General features: G+C 42.7%; 1 protein-coding gene across 2 annotated transcripts in view; it reads left to right on the forward strand.

Moving 5' to 3' along the window:
• The first annotated feature begins 3,867 nt into the window (after positions 1-3,867).
• Positions 3,868-20,220, forward strand: part of LOC110526778 (heparan sulfate glucosamine 3-O-sulfotransferase 1-like) — a 33,304-nt gene continuing 16,951 nt past the window's right edge. Inside the window, exons 1-2 of one of the 2 annotated variants that reach the window (XM_021607977.2) lie at positions 3,868-4,200; positions 18,028-18,144. The gene's annotated coding sequence lies outside the window, so the exon portion shown is untranslated. The remainder of the gene's footprint in view (positions 4,201-18,027; positions 18,145-20,220) is intronic. The other variant, XM_021607970.2, reaches the window with a different exon arrangement.

Here is a 20,220-nt window from a genome sequence, read left to right on the forward strand (position 1 = left end):
GATGAGACGTTGAGGAGTATAATAAATACCACTTTGATGTCGTACATGCAAGTCCAAATATGCACTTCATATCATAACATATACAGTGTCAAAGTTTATGATCACTATGTGTGATGTACATTTACAAGATGACATGGCATTATGCCCTGGGTTCTTCTGAACAGAATGAGCCTACGTTTGTCTATTCTGAAGAACATTTGCTGCTGAACACATCTGAATGCACGCATGACTTCTTTCTATGCGCACAAAAATTACAATCTCTATCTCTGAACTGCCCTGGGGACGCCTAACACTGTAAAATCATATTTTATAACTTGGCTAGTCATATTGGCAATAGAAAAAGCTTTCAAATGATACCCACCTAATCCAGATCTCAATTTACAGTATAATGGGCTATTTTCTGATTGCCTAAACAACAACCTTGATTGTGTGATGGCGGGGATGCAGGGTTGTATTCCAAAAAAAACAACTACAAGTGTACTTGCTCTAGTTCCTCAACAGCACAACTAGGAGTGCTCAAGAAAGAACCTTATAGTTGAATACTTTTTGTTGAGTCATAAAATTGCATTGAAATTACTTAGGAACTGTGTACACTTGGATAGGTGTGTGGAGACTTGGAGACAACAGTTAGTCCTCTCACTCAAATCCTTGTAATTTTTTTGTCTTATGTTGCACCTACCCCACAATTTCCAGGAATATAATTAATTACATGTTACTGAATGTATCCAGAGTATTTTCAGATTTCGTTATCAACAAATGCGGTGAAAAGTACAGTAAATGTAAAATGCACATAAAATCAACAGTGTAATGTTTGGATTCAGTCTTGTGTCAGGTGGACTGTTGTGTCCTCAACTTTGGTCGAATCATTTCCCCAATAATCTCCAAGCTGTTCCCTTTCAATTGCTATGATGCTTAAGCTAATGCTTTTCACATTTCCTCTGTAAGAAACATTTCAATTTAGCCCATTCCCACAAGTGTAAAGGGTTAAGACAATGAAGTCAAAATGCCTTGTTTTGAGTTGATTTGTAAAGCAACTGTGACAACTGCTGATGTAAAGGAACTTTATAAAAATGCATTTGATTGATCGATTGGTGTACCTTTTTTGTGTTACCCACAAAATTCTCATCACACTAACATTGGGAAGTGGGATGACTATTCCTATTCAATGCAGCTAATGCAATAGTATTAGCAGTTGCAAAGTTTCATCATAAAGTCACACGTTTATTCTATTCTACTGAGCCAATTACTTTATGTACATATTCTTGTTTTTAACTATGCTTATTGTTGTTGCATGGTCGACGAGAAACCTTCAAGTAAGCATTTCGTTGGATGATGTACACCAAGCATATCCCGTACGACTAATGAGACTTGAAACTATTGAGAATAGCCCTGCCCTAGCCTTGAACTAGTCCCACGTTTGTTGAGAGGAGGCTTACCCTATTTAACCCACATTTAACAGTATTAACATTGGGATCCTCTCCAACAAACATGTGATGTAGATAATACTGGCTCAGGGTTAGCGCTATTCTTTATGATGAAACTGCAACGGCAAATATTATTTTTTTAAGTGCCTGCATTGGATGGGAATGAGACATGCTACATCCGAATGTTAGCATGATAAGGATTTATTTTGGACAACACCTCCCACATGTGTTTAATCTCTAAAACATGAATGAATATTTAGCCAGGGCTCCAATTTAAGTTGAAGCACTCATTAAATCATTTTTTGGGGGCTGATAAGAAATTTAAAGTAAGCCTGCTTGCAATTTGTGCAAAAGAGGTAAAGAGCTAGTAAAAGGAGTTTTGAGTTCCCCTGTAAGTATGGCGTGGAGATATGGAATGAATAAAACAGCTTTCCTTTTCACATTCAACTGATAACCCTCAAATACGAGAGGGTCCCTCTCTTGTGATTTGGGATTTTCCATTTCTTACAACCTGGGAGAAATTCAAACTAACTCAACTCTGGCTAACAGTATCAGTTCTGATGACCGAATGGGATCTGCTGTTCTATAAACACGAGGCACACTTCCCTCATTATTTGACAAGACATGGTGATGAGACTATACTATGAAAATGTTCTCCGTACATTTTTTAAAAATTAACCTCAAATTTGATTTCAGAGGCTTAAAGGCAGCTCACAAACTAAAAAAAAAAAAACGACATTTAGAAAATAGGATTGAGCTCAAGGATTAAACAGCAACCAAGGGGGTCAGTGGTCAGGTTCTTGAAGTGTGTCTGCCGACTGTCAATGGAACCAGATGAGCTCACAGCCATCGCTATGAAACCTCGTCACCATTTACCCACTTGTTGACATTAACGGGCGTGTAACAATGTCACGTTTGTCATGGAGTCAGTAGAGTGATGCAGCCATGTCACAAACAAAATAACTGTTCAGGAAATCATAGTCGACCTAAAAGCCTAAACACATACCTGAAGAGGTTCTTTCAGCCGCTAGGGCATCTTTACCTTCTCATACAGTATTTCGATGGAACAGTATTAATATAAGTGTAAGTGTTCCTAAGACTATTCTGAAACTGCCTAACGTTTTTGCGAAATTCAAAATGTATCAGCTGGAGTCCAAGGACAGGCCAACGCTCCTACTGTCGCCCTGCTCTGCTGCGGAAGGTGATTACAGTAGCACCACCACACGACAAAGACACGCACACAAAAACTCATGCGATCAGATAACACAATGATTAACACTCAGAGCTTACGTGAAGGAAATTAGACTGATTTCAAAGATAATTACTTTTCAATTATTATCTTTGAAATCAGTCTAATTTCCTTTGAAATTCACCTTGAAAAGTGTCACCATGGGAGTGAGCAATACATATTTTTTCACAGCTCGGGAAGCCACCTTTTAGCTGAATCCCCTGGACCCAGAGAGGTGTCTGTGCAAATCACCACTGCTCAAAAGAACATTTCACTTGATGTCTTTATCAAAGTCTGCACATAGCTTACTGCTCTCACTATTATCCAGTGGTTGCATCCAGGCGTTTCCCTTTGCAGTGTCAGAGCTCAGAGAGGTCTGTCTGGAGCTCCTGTCTTTAGCCTTACAAACAGAATGCATTTTTAACAAATCAAATACTCATGTGGAGTATTTTCTCTCTCTCTCTCTCTCTCTCTCTCTCTCTCTCTCTCTCTCTCTCTCTCTCTCTCTTTCTCTCTCTCTCTCTCTCTCTCTCGCTCTCTCTCTCTCTCTCTCTTTGGCATAGGACTGCTGAAATATAGATGTGCCCCCTGTTTGCCCTCTATTTGTCTCAGAGGAGGCAGCAGGGCTAGCCAACTATTATGACACATGTTTTTTTTGTAGGTTCAAGTTACTATAGTGAACGGAGATGAAGGTGGCGTACACCTTCCGTGTCTATGGTGAATGGGCTGTCAATTGGAAGTCGCTGCACTGGAGGAAAGGCTTGTATAATAGCAGGCGATAGCCTCGAGGCTTGTTTGATCTCTTCTATTGAAAGAGTTTACAGATGTTTTCAAAGGAGACATGTTCACTATCAATTGAGAAGGGATTAATAATTTCCTAAACATCTCAGCACTTAATGTATTAATGTATGCTTGATGAGTCATTCAAAATTGTTCTCAGAATCACATTTTGTTTATCAGAGGTGCAATTTGATCAATGATGCTCCCGGCATACTAACCTGCAGTGTATAACATAAATAACATGCATATTCACTTGAATTGGAAGTGCAAAACGTAGCTAAAATCTGTAGATGCCCATAATTAAGTAGCCTACAATAATATATGAGTTCACATTAAGCGCTCCTAATAGTAAACTAAATGATTAATTTATGATTTTTTAAAATTTTTTAAATAGCACCTTTAGTACCGCAGAAATTTACCTGGTCACCTGACACGACTCCTCCCACAGTGCTACGCAAGGCAGCGCTCCTCACAAATCTCACCACGTTCCGATGGAGTGGGGTTTGCATGTCTGTTTCGAGGGATTGAGTCAAAACAAGCTCTGAAAAAAACGGGGCTCAGTTTCCCTAATGTCCTCCTTCAAATTAATTAGTGATGAGAGTGGCTGATGCTCTGAGTGTATTTCTGTGAGGGATAAAGGACGACAGTTTTAGGCTCTTGTAGTCAGCTGCTGGTGTAAAAGTGCAATCCGTTGGTTCATCTGTGACTGAACTCGAGCCAGACCGATGTCTCTCGGAGATTCCATCACTATCGCCGACCTCATGCAAGGTAACTAGATTTTGTCTCCTAGGTCTAGGGTAGTCTACTTTTTCGTGCCTTCCAGTCTAATATCCCTCTCTTCATTTGCGACAGGAATTGGGACGCAGGTTGAATGATCTGTGATTGCATTCTGAAATAGAATTCCTTCTTGCTTTTGGATAAGTCGTGAGTAGTTCCAGATCAATGTATTTCCGAGTTATTTGGGAAATATGTAGTCATATTCTTGTAATCTACCCTCATTCCTCGTTGGAAAATTCGGGATGACATTCGATCTATTACCTACAGTATATTCAAACCAGATAAATGTTGATCTTCTATCATAACCTGTTTACAAACCTAATATTCTATATTAACATATCCATTCTATATTAATATTAAAGTACTATCCTTCCCTACATTATTAATGCGCATGAACTATTTTTTAAATCTAGGCTATTGTATTTAAACGTATCTAGTCGTGCATATAGGATACAGTGTAACTTTAATAATTGGTAGTGGACATTGGCTTCCTAGATAAGATAAGGGTGGTTGTATTAAATACACGTTGACATAAACTGAGACCTTTAGATCATTTTCGCCTCAAAGAACAATGGAGTTAAACTTTTAACACCCCAAATTCGTTTTTACGTTGACGCTGCTATAACCACACTGATAATTGGGCATTAAGTGGTAAATGGCAATGTCTGTGTCAGCGATTGAGCATTCCAAATGATTGCGGTTTAATTGCATAAATCAGTCGTCGTTCCCGGGCAGCAGCAGCTCTCCACCCAAAAAGCCTATTATTGGGTTCTCAATTTAAGCATTGCTGAGGGCAGAGCCAACGTATAGCCTACAACAGTCCCAACGCTCTGTCTGCACAATAATCATAGCTTGCAATACAGTTTAGAAAACCTTTGGAACTTTACTTTCATATCATTGAGAAATAATTTTCTAAAAACAAAAGGTTACCTGATGGCTTGGAAGAGAGAGGCGCCCAGCTGTTCTAATTAGCTATATAGCTCTGTTGTAACTGGAATATACTGTTGGCTGCAACTCTGTTATAACAGTGCACATTGAGTGTACATTTTCCATTTGGAGAATCTTTTTTTGGTGACAACGTTGTTACTGAGTTACAGTTAATATAAGAACATCAGTCAATTGAAATACATGTATTAGAACCAAATCTATGGATTCCACGTGCCTGGGAATACAAATATCCATCTGTTGGTCACAGATACCTTTAAAAATAAAAAAATCTAGGGGCGTCGATCAGAACCAGTCAGTATCTGGCCTGACCACAATTTTCCTCATGCAGCGTGACACATCTGCTTCACATAGAATTGATCCAGCTGTTGATTGTGGCCTGTAGAATGTTGCTCCACTCCTCTTCAATGGCTGTGCGAAGTTGCTGGATATTGGCAGGAACTAGAAAACAGTGTCGATCAAGAGCATCCCAAACATGTTCAATGGATGACGTGTCTGGTGAGTATGCAGGCCATAGAAGAACTGGGACATTTTCAGCTTCCATCCTGGTGATCTGCCCAGTACAGTTGAAACCGGGTTTCATCTGTGAAGAACACACTTCTCCAGAGTGCCAGTGGCCATCGAAGGTGAGCATTTGCCAACTGAAGCCGGTTACGACACCGACCTGCATTCAGGTCAAGACCCTGTTGAGGACGACTAGCATGCAGATGAGCTTCCCTGAGAAGGTTTCTGACAGTTTGTGCAAAAATTCTTAGCTTGTGCAAACCCACAGTTTCATCAGCTGTCCGGTTTGCTGGTCTCTGACAATCCTGCAGGTGAAGAAGCCGGATGTGGAGGTCCTGGGCTAGTGTGGTTACATGTGGTCTACGGTTGTGAGCGCCGTTGGACGTAATGCCAAATAATCAAAAATTACATTGGAGGCGGCTTATGGTAGAGAAATTAACATGAAATTCTCTGGCAACAGCTCTGGTGGACATTCCTGCAGTCAGCATGCCAGTTGCACTCTCCCTCAACTTGAGACATCTTTGGCATTGTGTTTTGACAAAACTGCATATTTTAGAGTGGCCTTTTACTGTCCCCAGCATAAGGTGCACCTGTGTAAACATGCTGTTTAATCAGCTTCTTGATATGCCACACCTGTCAGGTGGATGGATTATCTTGACAAAGGATAGAATGTTCAATAACAGGGATGTAAACAAATTTGTGCACAATATTTGAGAAATAGTTTTTTTGTACACGTAACATTTCTGGGATCTGTTATGTCAGCACATGAAACCAGCACTCTCACTCTTTGTGTTTTATATTTTTGTTGAATGTATGTATTTACACTACATGGCCAGAAGTATGTGGACACCTGCTCATCAAACATCTCATTCCAAAATCATGGGCTTTAATATTGAGTTTTTTTCGCCTTTGCTGCTACAACAGCCTCCACTCTTCTGGGAAGGCTTTCCACTAGATGTTTGAACATTGCTGTGGGGACTTGCTTCCATTCAGCCACGAGCATTTGTGAGGTCGGGCAATTAGGCCTGGCTCACAGTAGGCGTTCCAATTCATCCCAAAGGTGTTTGATGGGGTTGAGGTCAGGGCTATGTGCAGGCCAGTCAAGTTCTTCCACACCGCTCTCAACAAACCAATTCTGTATGGATCTTGCTTTGTGCACAGGGGGCATTGTTCTGCTGATATAGGAAACTGTTTCCACAAAGTTGGAAGCACAGAATCGTCTAGCATGTCATTGTAAATGGAGAAGGCTGATACCTAGTCAGTTGTCTTCCACATTTATCCCAACCCCTCTTAATCAGAGGTGTGGAGGGATGCCATAATCGACATCCACGTCTTCGGCGCCCGGGGAACAGTGGGTTAACTGCCTTGCTCAGGCAGAACAACAGATTTCTATCTTGTCAGCTCGGGGATTTGATCCAGCAACCTTTCGGTTACTGGCCCAACGCTCTAACCACTGGGCTACCTGCCGTTAAGGGGCCTAGCCCAAACCACGAAAAACAGCCCCAGACCATTATTCCTCCTCCACCAAACTTCACAGTTGGCACTATACATTGAGGCAGGCAGCGTTCTCCTGGCATCCGCCAAACCCAGATTCATCTGTCCGACTGCCAGATGATGAGGCGTGATTGGTCACTCCAGAGAACAAGTTTCCTCTGCTCAAGAGTCCAATGGTGGCGAGCTTTACACCACTCCAGCCAACACTTGGCATTGTGCATGGTGATCTTAGGCTTGTGTGCGGCTGCTCGGCCATGGAAACCCATTTCGTAAAGCTCCCAACGAACAGTTCTTGTGCTGACGTTGCTTCCAGAGGCAATTTCAAACTCGGTAGTGAGTGTTGCAACTGAGGACAGACTATTTTTTTTACACGCTTCAGCCCTCTGCGGTCCTGTTCTGTGAGCTTGTGTGGCCTACCACTTCACGGCTGAGCCATTGTTGCTCCTATAAGTTTCCACTTCACTATAACAGCACTTACAGTTGGTCGGGGCAGCTCTAGCAGGGTAGAAATCTGATGAACTGACTTGTTGGAAAGGTGGCATCCTATGACGGTGCCATGTTGAAAGTCACTGAAATCGTATGGGTCGTGTGCTCGATTTTATACACCTGTCAGCAACGGGTGTGGCTGAAATAGCGGAATCCACTAATTTGAAGTGTTAAAAAAACGTGTTAAACAAATCAAAATATATTTTATGTTTGAGATTCTTCAAAGTAGCCACCCTTTGCCTTGATGACAGCTTTGCACACTTGGCATTCTCTCAACCAGCTTCATGAGGTAGTCACCTGGAATGCATTTCAATTAACAGGTGTGCCTTGTTAAAAGTCAACTTGTTAAATTTCTTTCCTTAATAATGCATTTGAGCCAATCAATTGTGTTGTGACAAAGTAACGGTGGTATACAGAAGATAGCTCTATTTGTTAAAAGACCAAATCCATATTATGGCAAGAACAGCTCAAATAGGCAAAGAAAAACGACTGTCCATCATTACTTTAAGACATGAAGGTCCTTCAATACGGAAAATTTCAAGTTTGAAATGCAGTTACAAAAACTATCAAGCGCTATGATGAAACTGGCTCTAATGAGGACCTCCACAGGAAAGGAAGAGCCAGAGTTACCTCTGCTGCAGAGGATAAGTTAGTTACCAGCCTCAGAAATTGCATCCCAAATAAATGCTTCAGAGTTCAAGTAACAGACACATCTCAACATCAGCTGTTCAGAGGGGACTGCGTGAATCAGGCCTTCGTGGTCATATTGCTGCAAAGAAACCACTACCAATAATAAGAAGACTTGCTTGGGCCCAGAAACATTAGCAATGGACATTAGACCGGTGGAGATCTGAGATTTTTTGTTCCAACCGCCATGTCTTTGTGAGACTCAGAGTAGGTGAACAGATGATCTCTGCATGTGTAGTTCCCACCGTGAATGTGTGATGGTGTTGGGGTGCTTTACTGGTGACACTGTCTGTGATTTATTTAGAATTCAAGGCACACTTAATCAGCATGGCTAGCACTGCATTCTGCAGCGATATGCCATCTCATCTGGTTTGGGCTTAGTCCCACTGTCATTTTGTTTTTCAACAGGACAATGACCCAACACACCTCCAGGCTGTGTAAGGGCTATTTGACCAAGAAGGAGAGTGATGCCTCAGATGACCTGGCCTCCACAATCACCCGACCTCAACCCAATTGAGATGGTTTGGGATGAGTTGGACCGCAGAGTGAAGGAAAAGCAGCCAACAAGTGCTCAGCGTAAATGGGAACTCCTTCAAGACTGTTGGAAAAGCTTTCCTCATGAAGCTGGTTGAGAGAATGCCAAGTATGTAAAGCTGTCATCAAGGCAAAGTGTGACTACTATGAAGAATCTACAATATATTTTGATTTGTTTAACACTTTTTTTTTTTTTGGTTACAACATGATTCCATATGTGTTATTTTACAATTTTGACATCTTCACTATTATTCTGCATTGTAAAGAATAACTCTGGAAGGAGTAGGTGAGTCTGGACTTTAGACGGGTGCTTGTATAGATAGTTTTATTTGTACGTGTTGTGCTTTAGCTGAGCTTATTCTTTAGAGGCAAATATATTTGTCCAGGCCTCAATAGTTTCTGGACGAGCACCACTCATTCTCGCTGTCGATAATTCTGTTACAACTTGTAAAATGATTCTGGCGTGTTATGAAAGTAGAGAGCTTTATGTTTCTGGAACCAAATCACAATTGAGAATTCATTCACATTTCGATGGAGTATTTGGGTGTTTTGGCTGCCAGAGCCAGTTTTACTCTGAACATAACATACAATGGCCATGGATGTTAAAGGTGCTAGGCTAGCCTACAATCCGTAACAGTACATCTCTTGCTGGGGCGTCCACAGCGTCCACAGTTCCTCTATTTTAACATAATATGTAAGTCTTTGATGAAACTGGAGTGAGCGAGTCATACAAACTAGGTGTGGATTTCACGAGAACAATGGGCTGTGTTCTCAGAAGGGCGTGAGTGCACCTGTGCGGCCGTGTGCTGCGTTTACGGCGGTGGTGTGATCTTTCCATCAACTTTATTGCCCTGTGTGAGAGCTCCGTTCCTGCTGCCTATTTCAGTTCATGAATATTGGGACTTGGGGGACTTTATCATTTTTCTCTAGGTGGTTGGTCGAGGGGGCTTCAATGAGAGATTGCACCGCATCAGTTATTCTGCTGACATGCAAAACATTTAGTGACTGTAAACCAAAATATAGATGGTGTCGAGTTTTCCTTTAAGATGAGCCAGGAGCTTCCTATATCACTTATGACAGGGCTAGACTTATTCATTATTGCCATGGGTTGTCTCATTCGCCTGTAATTAGAATAGTGTGGGTGGTATAGACGAATGAATGCAGTTTGATTTTGGAAAGATAAAAAAAATAATTATATATATATATATATATATATATATTTTAAGTCTTCAGTGTGAGATTAAACACATCTGGCATCCAGTCCTGTGTGCAGGGCTGTCCCTGTAATTCCACCATGCCTAATAAAGTTTAGATCGCTGCTTAGATTAGACTAAAGAACAGTTCTAGCTTGTGGCTGAAGCATAACCTACAAGGTATTGTAATGGAACCATTGCGAGCGGGTTGTTAGTAGCACACTGAGCTTGAGCAGGTCTGAGAAGACAAGGTTTCGCCTCATGGACAACCACTCAGGATGGAGGGTCGGGCTCAGCTCGTTATTTTCGTACTTCACTGATTACCATGAATGGTTCATTGTTTGTCTGCAGCAGAATCATTGTCACGTTTGTTTGTTGGCTTTCTTTTTTTCTTCTATAGTAGCCAAGGACGGGGCATGCAGGGTTGAGCAGAGAGCAAAGGGAATTGGGGATGGGTTAGTACGGAGAATAGCTGGAGGGTGACTGATTCAGATGCTGAATTCCAAATGGACCCCTAGGCACTCTTGTTGCTTACACCTATCCAATTCTTTTAGATCTACAGGAGTGCCTAGGGGATGGGCTAGGGTCTATTTGGAATTCAGTTATTAAAAACAGGATGTTAGTGTGATCCGGCCTACCAACACATGAGGTACATTCTAAATCCCACAGTGTCAGGAAGTCACATGAATACATGTTTGGCCAAATGCAGTCTACAGACTAATGCAGAAGCAAGCAATGGCAAAATAAGGCAGTGGAGTAGCTACTCCCACCAAATATCCAGCACTGCAGAGAAAGAGGGGGAGATTGTGAGTGAAAGCATCTCTGGTGTACTAAAATTAACTCCAGGGTTTCATTTGATGTATTCCATGTTACTGTATTACATTTCACTGGATCTAAATGATATTTTTCAAGTTTTCTTCAACACCAATGAAAGACAACACAAGATTGGTATTAATATTAAATGAGGCTGTGTTTGCTGAATTAAAATAATAACTGTACCAGTGGAAGGAATGGCACAGTTTTTATTTTTTTTTGTAAACATGTAAATGTATTCGCCCAAAAATGTATGGGAGAAAATCTTTTGTATTCTCCCTCAGGAAGTGGAGTATCTATCATGAAATCAAGTGTTTTCAACAGTAATGTGTGCCAGATTCAATCTCCAAACCCTAAAATCTGGAGTTAATATTCTCCAGTTAAACGCAGGCCTATCTTCCTGATTTGGCTATTTAGGGATATTTGAATGCTGGAGGGATATGAGGCTGGGGTGTGGCTTGTTCTGTTGCCATGGTGAGAGGGCAGGTATTGCATGTCAGGTTCTCTTTCAAATCTGAGCAGTCGTATATGTCCTCAACAATTGACTTCGATTGACGCTAATAATTATGTCGCTCATCGTAGAAGCATGGTGACTCATTCATTGTGCTTCTGGCCTGTGCTGAACGTGGCAGTAGCCTCATGTGGCCTGTGATTTCAACCTCTCATGGACCCAGTAACAACCTGTACTACTGGTGGGTCCTTGTTGATGACTACCACATAATTGTAGGTCTATATTCAACAGGGAGTGTTCATCATAGGCTTACATTATGATGGCAATGTTATACAGTACAGTGGCCTATTTTCTGCCTGCCTGTAGAACCTTCATGTGCTTATTACTAATCACCACTTCATACCAGCCTTTGAGAAGAATCGGGCGATTAGCGACAACTTCATGCTCATTCCCGCTATCTTATAGGCTTCCAAATCCTACCTGTGCAATTGTTACTTTAAGTAGCACGGCAATTTAGTGTGGGGGCGGAACCCACAGTGCCAATTGTTTGCGTCTTTGGCGATCTAGTGCTGCGTAACCGTAGCATGTAGCCACTTCTCCTGCTGTTCTGTCCCTTTTTTTGGGGGGGGGACGCGAGTTAGCTAGTGACTGTGGAGACTGTGAAGTTAGCTGTCAGGCCTTCTTTCCTCCTTCCAATAGGCGGCTCATAATAGACAAGTCACTGTTAGTTACAGTACAGGGGAATAACTAGGCTAATGCCCAGATTTACATATTTGTACAGCATTCCATTATTCATGAGAACGGCAGGGTTTTGCGCGGAGCGTATTGCTACTTAGTCTATGTCTCTCTGGCTGATCCCACTTTGCCTGATCCCACTCTGCCGGCTCGCCTGCCTTCGCACCAGTAACCAGGAAACCCCATATGAAAAAGCAGTGTTGATACTGTCGCCGTCTTTCGTCTCTTGTTGCTCGGGAGCCGCCACGCTGTTGCCTCAAAAGCCCAGCGTCTGTGGTCTTGCCCGAGGAAAGCCTTGTTAAAGGCACATGGATTTTGATGAGGTTTTCCTAGATGCATTCTACGATCCATGCTACCAGACGATGGGCTTTGTTCTGCTCAATTTGCTGTCATTTTGGAATAATGGGATAAAGGGATAGAGGGAGTGGGTGAGGGCGCTTGTAGATGGGGAAGAGGCTCTGACATCTAATTCAGAATGTATTTTCTGGGTAATTTTTTTTCATCAGGGATTCTGAGCTCTGCAGACGCCATCATTTCCGTGTGTTATGAAGTAGATGTATCATTCCCCTTGTTGATGACTGGCAGCTAATTTATTCATTACCTTTTGTTCCCTCCCTATCTCCTCTGTCAGATGAGTAGGTACATGTCAAGCAGATCCCTCGTTATTGGGTATTGTGTCGCATACAGGCTTTTTCGTGTTGCAGCCTTGCTATGTCATTTCTGCCACATTAGGGGGAGAGCGAGTTTTGAGAGTGGGGGGGGGGGGGGGGTGTTTGGATTTCGGCAGAGTTCAGGTCTTATGTGTCAATGTCATTTGTTCATGAAGTGTGTATGTGTGTGTGTGTTACAGAGTAGACACCAGACATACTTTACCCTTGTGATGGATGCTGTAAGTTCGTTCATTTGTAAATACTTTTCTTCTTCTCGTGTATATAAAGTATGCCAATGTTCTGTCTCTCTTGGCCCTCAGAATATTTTTAAGAAATCATTTACGGAAGTTGTTTTTTATTTAAATATGTTTAATTGACTGAGGCTCAGCACAGAGGCATTTCTCAAATGTTTTTTAGGGTAAGGGCATTTGTTTGTCTGGGCGCCTTGACAAGGTGATTTAGGAGGGACCCCGTTTAGGGGCCACTTTATGCCCATATTATGCATGTGTGAGGTGTAGTCATAGCAACTGTTAGGTGAAGATCAAGCTGCTGTCACTCATTTCTTAAATGGAAATCGGAGGTAGCTTTGTAATTCAGCAGGGGCTTTTATCAAAAGTTTTAGGGGGTTTTGTTGGCACTTAATAAAATCATTTTAAAAGAACAACAAATTATAGCAAAAGGTCAATGTCAACTCTACTGGTTCTCACATGGCACCAGGAGTGGCATTTGACATTTTGTAATGAGCAAAAGATTTGAGTTGGACTGAAACTTGCTATTTATAAGCACTGAGGTTTATGTAGGTGAAAAGGTCAATCAACTTCAGGGCAAGCCACATGCATGCCGTGCTCTTATGAATGGCTTGTAGTTCATTGTTTGTGCCCTGCCATTGAACTCCATATCGTGGTGTAGTATGGGTTAGTGACAGTGACAAGGTGCCATTGGGAATATGGGCAGAAAGAAGCAGCACAATGATATCGCTGAAGCCAAATAGGGCTGTATAAAGGCCTCGGATATAAACATGTATGGGTAATTCAACTTGTATGGAGATGGTTTGAGTAGTAGGCTGGGTACCAGAGGGGTTAAAGGGTCATGGGCACACAAGGTGGTCAGGATGGGGCCCAAGGCAGTGGCATCTAAAGAGACACCTGTTGATAGCGGTGAGGTGCACAGGTTATGAAAGGTATCCTGTGAAGTATCTCGGTGTGGCTTTAAAATGGTCTACCCTTTGCCAGAGTGACAGTCTAAAAAAAATCTTGACTTGGTGCTTTCCGTGGACCTGAACGAGTCAAGTCCGTTGCTTTGGGTCTGTATGGACAGCGCCGTCTTAGCCTTTGAGCTATGCTTTTTTCTCCCCACCACTTGTGCTATATTTGATCATTTCAGAAGTGTATACGGGATGTGGTCCAGTAAATTGTATACGAGAGGGAGCCGATATACACAACGTAGCAGTGGTAGGCAGAAGGATGTGATCGAATGCAAAGCCTAATCCACGGGGGACAGTCATTGCCCGGCAAATTAAACCATTACCTTCCCAGTCTGAGTTAAATATGAAGAAATGACTCGTTTAATGTCCGATTTAGTCCTTAATACAGCCGCATAAGCAATGGCAGGCGTTCATTCCCCGATGTTAATTCTGCTCCCTGGTGAGATAAGGGCCGCAATATTGTCATGGGATGTATTGGACGTAGAGCTTTTATTAAAAGATGCCCAATGCGAGAGAGAAATGATTCTGTTGTGATTCATTAAGAGGACTCTCCGTTCTGGAGATTTGTCTTCATTATCCGCCGGAGCGCCATTTTTACAGATAACGCTGCTTCCTCATTGGCTCGCTGAGCCTCAATTTTCCCCGAACAATATTGCAGCTCTTTAGTGTGGCTCTTGCAAGAGACAAGTGGAGCTATTCTCAATGTGCACATAGGATTACAAAGGTTAATCATCAATTTAAAGCTAATCTTTGTTAAACACCAATAGAGCTTTGGCGCTTGCTTGTGATGCAGAATGGTTCATTTTGGGGTTTATAGGAGATTCAAGGAAGGGGGTCGCATCATCCCTTTTCCCCAGTTCCCACTGGGCTATTACTGTCTTTCCTATTGTTTTAGTCCTGTGATACTATATCTGAACTTGTTTGAACATCGGGCTGTTATATGGGGCATATGGCTACTTGACGATTTACTCATACACTGTAGGTGTAAAAAAAAAAAAAACAACAACATTGGGATGGTTATGTGGAAATCAAAGCCAATTAATCCCTCATAACATGTTTTTTTTTTTTTTTGGTCATGTTGTCTTCTACAGGCGATATTCACATTTTGAGCAGTCAAAGGGACAAACAGGAACTGTATGCGAGTCCCCTTGACTACTACATATTCACTGTGGAGTGGAGATAATTATGGAGTTTGGTAAATTATGCAATCGAGGCCACAATCGCTCTTCCTCAGTCTGGGAGAGTGAGTAATTAATTCCATTTTTTTTTTTTTCACCAATGATTATTCAGATGACTGGGAATAGGAGCGGCAGTCATTATCTGAGTATTTTGGCACATGTCTGCTTGGCTAATTAAATGTTCAACTACTTCCTATTCAGAGGTCTGAAAAGGTAACATTTTTATGGAGTAGGAACAGAATGGCCTTGTGATGCTAACCTTTTAAAATTGCCGTTGAATATTGTCAAAGGTTAAGTATCATAGGATGTCAAGAGGGACGGTGTGGTGTGCACTGGCCAGAGGTAGAGGATGTTTTGTGCTAGGTGTTTTATATTCAGGATGTTGGAGTGTGCCTGTCTGGTCGAAGTATGGTGATGACCATTGTCTATGTAATCTAAGGCTTGGTAGATGTGTTTGTGTGCTCAAAATCGGAGGATTTGCGACGGGATTTGCTGTTGTCATTTCATCTGTTTCCCTCCGTATGGTCACCATGACCAATAAGGCACATTCATGTCAAGAGTAACCTTGAACATGTGTAATATTGGTAAGCCTTTTCTGCTCCATGGGTAGTGTTAGACTTAGACTTTTCTGCTCCATGGGTAGTGTTAGACTTAGACTTTTCTGCTCCATGGGTAGTGTTAGACTTACGGGAAATCCGAGCAGAGTAAATTAATGACTTTGGCAGTAATTCAACCGATAATGTAGACATGACTTGCACAGATGAAGCTCAAGAAAATCAATGAACTGAACAAATCTATTCTAAATAGTCTAGACAACCCGTGGCATTCAAGCGTTGCAGAAAAGCTTACAATGCTTCTCTAAAAATGATTTTTTTTTACAGATATTGCTTTGAGGTTACAGGGCTCCTATCTCGCCATCGACGCCGGCAGACACAGCACAGCGCCAGACAAGGCCAACGAGAGATCCCGCAGATGCTGCCCTTTTCAATGGCTGTTTTTTTTATCCCCCCCCCCCCCCCCTCCCATTATGCCTCTGATGTCGGGTCCACAAACTCCTCTAATTAAAGGATTCATCTTCAGTATGGGCTCTCTCGTCGAATGTACATCGCTGCAGAACGTGGGATGATAAAAGGCGTTATTGGGTGTGCAACCTCCACCGCCTCTTATCTCCCATAAACACTTCAGTTGGTTTACAGGGGCCACGGAGGCGGCGGAACGATGCGCAATAAGCCAAAGGCCCCGATGACTTATTCATAGGAAGCGCAGAACAAGAGGCCACGGATGAAAGTGACAGAGAAAGGTTAGGGCGATAAGTCGTTACAGTTATGATAAGGCGTGCCCCCCCCCCCCCCCCCCAAAAAAGACTTGTGACCTGATTTTTAAAAGTTTGACTTTAGAGATGATGACTTTCGGACTGCTCTGAAAAACAAAATGCTTATGGACGTGTGTATGTTTGGAAATCTAGTTCTTTGGGTTGGTCAAATAGCGTGCAGGGGAACGTGAGAGTTTTGGGGCTTGGGTGACTGACATGGACTTGGTGGTTGTCCGTTAGGCCAGAGCTCCAACGCTGATATTGTCAAAGAGAACCCTCCCAAACATTTCCTGACTACACAGTCATAACCTCATTCTGTCAGACCGTAAAAGCTACACAAACAGAATCACTAGCTATTTCCCTCTTGGGTATTAAATGTACTTTGAGTCAGAAATAATTACCATGTATTATTTTCACACATTCACCCTCTTTTTATTTATTATTATTTATTATTTTAAACTGATAACATAGACACCCTCTAAGTGAAGTGCTAGATTGTTTTCCACACTCACAAAATCTCCCTTGAAAATGGCTGGCAGACAGCCGTAGAGATGGGAACTGGGGGTACAGCATCACCGGGGAAGGGCTTGATGGTAATAATCTAATGGTGGCGCCCAGCTTGCTAACACGACTACCAGGTGACGCTCGGATGCTGTTTGTGTCGGCCCAATCAGCTCTCTGCACCTCTCCTGTCCTCTGCTTCAGAGCTGGGATGCAGCGAAATGGAGCTAGAGATTATCATTATAGATAAACGTGTCCCCTGCAATCTATTCCGCTTAATTGTGGGAAATTACAAGGATGCCGCTGGAAGTTTAGCACAGGGACAGTTTCGTTTGTGTCCAAAGGGATACAAAGTGTGCTCAGACGGCAGCTGAACGAAACGCATACGTTATGCACAGACCGACAATCGTGAGAAGTATGCCTATGCATTCAAAGCATGACAGCGAACATGAAAGCATGCTTGTGCTGATTCATGTTTGGGGGTTTTTCTCCGCCATCTTGACCTACATCATCAGAGCCGTGTTTTAAAAAAATATATATATTTTAGGTTACAATCAATAGGCAGCATGCATGCATGTAGTGCAACAACTTCTGGTTATCTGAGAACTCAACACTGGGATCGTCTCATGTGAACATTGTTTGTAATGAGATCAAGGTCACTCGCTGTGTGCAAATGTGCTTCCAGGTCTGTCAATACCGATCCATACCACTTATGATCTGCATATCTCAGTCTCAGCTAGAATGGTTTACAGATAGCACACACTGCAGTAAGATACCCAACACTGTGGGAAACTGGGAAATGCTTTGGATCCAATGGATTATTATTAGAATGAGTTCCCAGCTGCATCGGCAGTCGAGGCGCTCCAGTGCTTGGCACTCAGCGTTGGATCACAGAAGGGCCAGCTCAAAAACCCAAGAAATGTCTTGTCTGCAGTGCCTGATAAGTACATATTTGTCGCGACGAAAATGCTGGCGGGGCCAACACTGTGTGCGTCTTCCAATAGGACACTATTGTGCCAGAACAGGGAACCGAGTCCAATATGTAGAGGAACATGACATGTACCAGCTGTAGATTTGTAGAAGATCAGAAGTGAACTCTTGTCTGCAGTTACTGGTTTTACCCCTCTGTAGGATTTTGGTAGGCCCACATCTCTGGAGGGTACATGCAAGCTGTGTCGAGGAAGAAGCAACACCGGGACGTCCATAGAGTTGGAGACTTCCGGGCCTGTATTCATAAAGCTTTTCAAGGTAGGAGTAAAGATTTAGGATGTGTTTTTTTCTTCTTAATTTAGTTCATAATGAATAAGGTTATGTGGGACGGGGTGACTGGGCCCTTATCCACAAAGCATCTCACAGTAGGAATGCTTATCCAGGCTCAGGTTCCCACCTGTCCATATAATCGTATACACTGTGTACACACGTTAGGAACACCTTCCTAATATTGAGTTGCACTCTTTTAGTCCACCGGAACAGGGATGCTGGCCCCGCAGTTGTCAAGTTGGCTGGATGTCCTTTTGGGGTGGTTGGACCATTCTCGACACACACGAGAAACTGTTGAGCGTGAAGAAAAGGAGAGAAAAAAAACAGTACCGCTGTAGTTCTTGACACTCAAAGCCTGGCACCTGCTCCCGTACCCTGTTCAAATGCACTTACACTTGTTTTTTTGTCTTGCTCATTCGCCCTCTGAGTGGCACACATACACAACCCGTGTCTCGAGGCGTAAAATTCTTTCTTTAACCGGTCTCCCCCATTTGATGTGGAGTCAACAGGTGACATCCGATAAGGGACCGTAGCTTTCAGCCGGAATTCACCTGGTCAGTCTGTCATGGAAAGAGCAGTTTTTGTACACTCGTTGTACATGATGATACAGAAGGCTTAACTGATCCTAGATCATGCACATACTCTCTTGCTCTGCGCAGATGGTGAACAGAGTGGGTTGGATGTGGAGGATAAACAAACGGTCTGACGATAAACAAAAAACGCATTCGCTAAGTGATTACGTTGAGTCTCCGATCGGTCTTACTCCCTTCTGCAGTCTTCCCGCTTGCTGTGAAAACTTTGTCAGCACTAAACAGGCCCTGCTATAGTTCCCTCGTTAAACTATTCATCAGATAGGCCTCATCAACGATGAAAAGTATCCCTGCAGTTTATCACAAGATGCCCTGTTTTTTATTTGATGAAGTAATCAATCCATAATGTATGTGTGTATTGCAGCTTGTGGGAGGCCTGGAGAGTCTGGAGAGAGAGCCAGGCTCAGCCTTCTAGAGAATGAACAGGGAAAAGAGAGCGAGAGAAAGCAGAAGTGAATTTGTTTTAATTAAGTCAGGGGGGGGGGGGGGGGGGGGGGTGGTTGTCTCCGACTCGGCTTTTGTGTTGTGTTCACTTTTAGAAGAACTATGGACCGATGACTTGACGAGGAACCCCGAAACAGAGATCAGACTCTTTGCAACGACTTAAAGATGCGCGATGAGATAATGTGTTTGTGTTGGCATGCTTGTCACCGACGTTGTCTGTGTGCGCATGCCTGTGTCCTTGTCTCTGTGTGCACATGCTTGCGTCTCTGTCTCACTTAGCTGTTTTGTTAGAACTGGCAGATGGCATGAATCTCATCTGGCCACTCTGTGATTGGAGCCTTTCTTGGTGTCACTATCTGACCGACTGTGGACTGCTTCCCTGAGTGAGTCGATGTAGGTTTTGATTAGCGGTCGCCGTTCATCCAGGGGTGATGAGTAAGTCGGCCTGTTTTTGTCTGCCAGAATGAATGCCTCTTAGGGAATCGACGTCAGTTGATGCCCGGAGTAAATCGTCAGACATTGACAAATGTCAAAGCAACTCCGGGTGAATGTGCAGTGCCTTCCGAATGTATTCACTCACACCCCTTGAATTTGTTGTTGTTGTTGTTGTTCCAGCCTGAATTTAAAATGGATTGAAATTGAGGTTGTCTCACTGGCCTACACACAATACCCTGTAATGTCAAAGTGGAATTTAGTTTTTCGAAATGTTTGCAAATGTGTGTTAAAAAATGAAACGCTGAAATGTCTTCAGTCAATAAGTATTCAATCCCATTGTTATGGCAAGCCTAAATTAGTTCAGGAGTAAAAATGTGCTTAAAGTTCCATAATAAGTTGCATGGACTGTGTGCAGTCTGTGCACAATTAGTGTTTCTGACATGATTTTTGAATGACTACCTCATCTCTGTACCCCACACATGCAATTATATGTAAGGTCCCTCAGTCGTGAAATGAAATTCAACCACAAAGACCAGGGAGGTTTTTCATTTAAAAATCCAATACAACACATTACTGAGTACAGCTCTCCATATTT

Source organism: Oncorhynchus mykiss, chromosome 1 (assembly GCF_013265735.2).
Source record: "Oncorhynchus mykiss isolate Arlee chromosome 1, USDA_OmykA_1.1, whole genome shotgun sequence".
Lineage (NCBI taxonomy): Eukaryota > Metazoa > Chordata > Actinopteri > Salmoniformes > Salmonidae > Oncorhynchus > Oncorhynchus mykiss.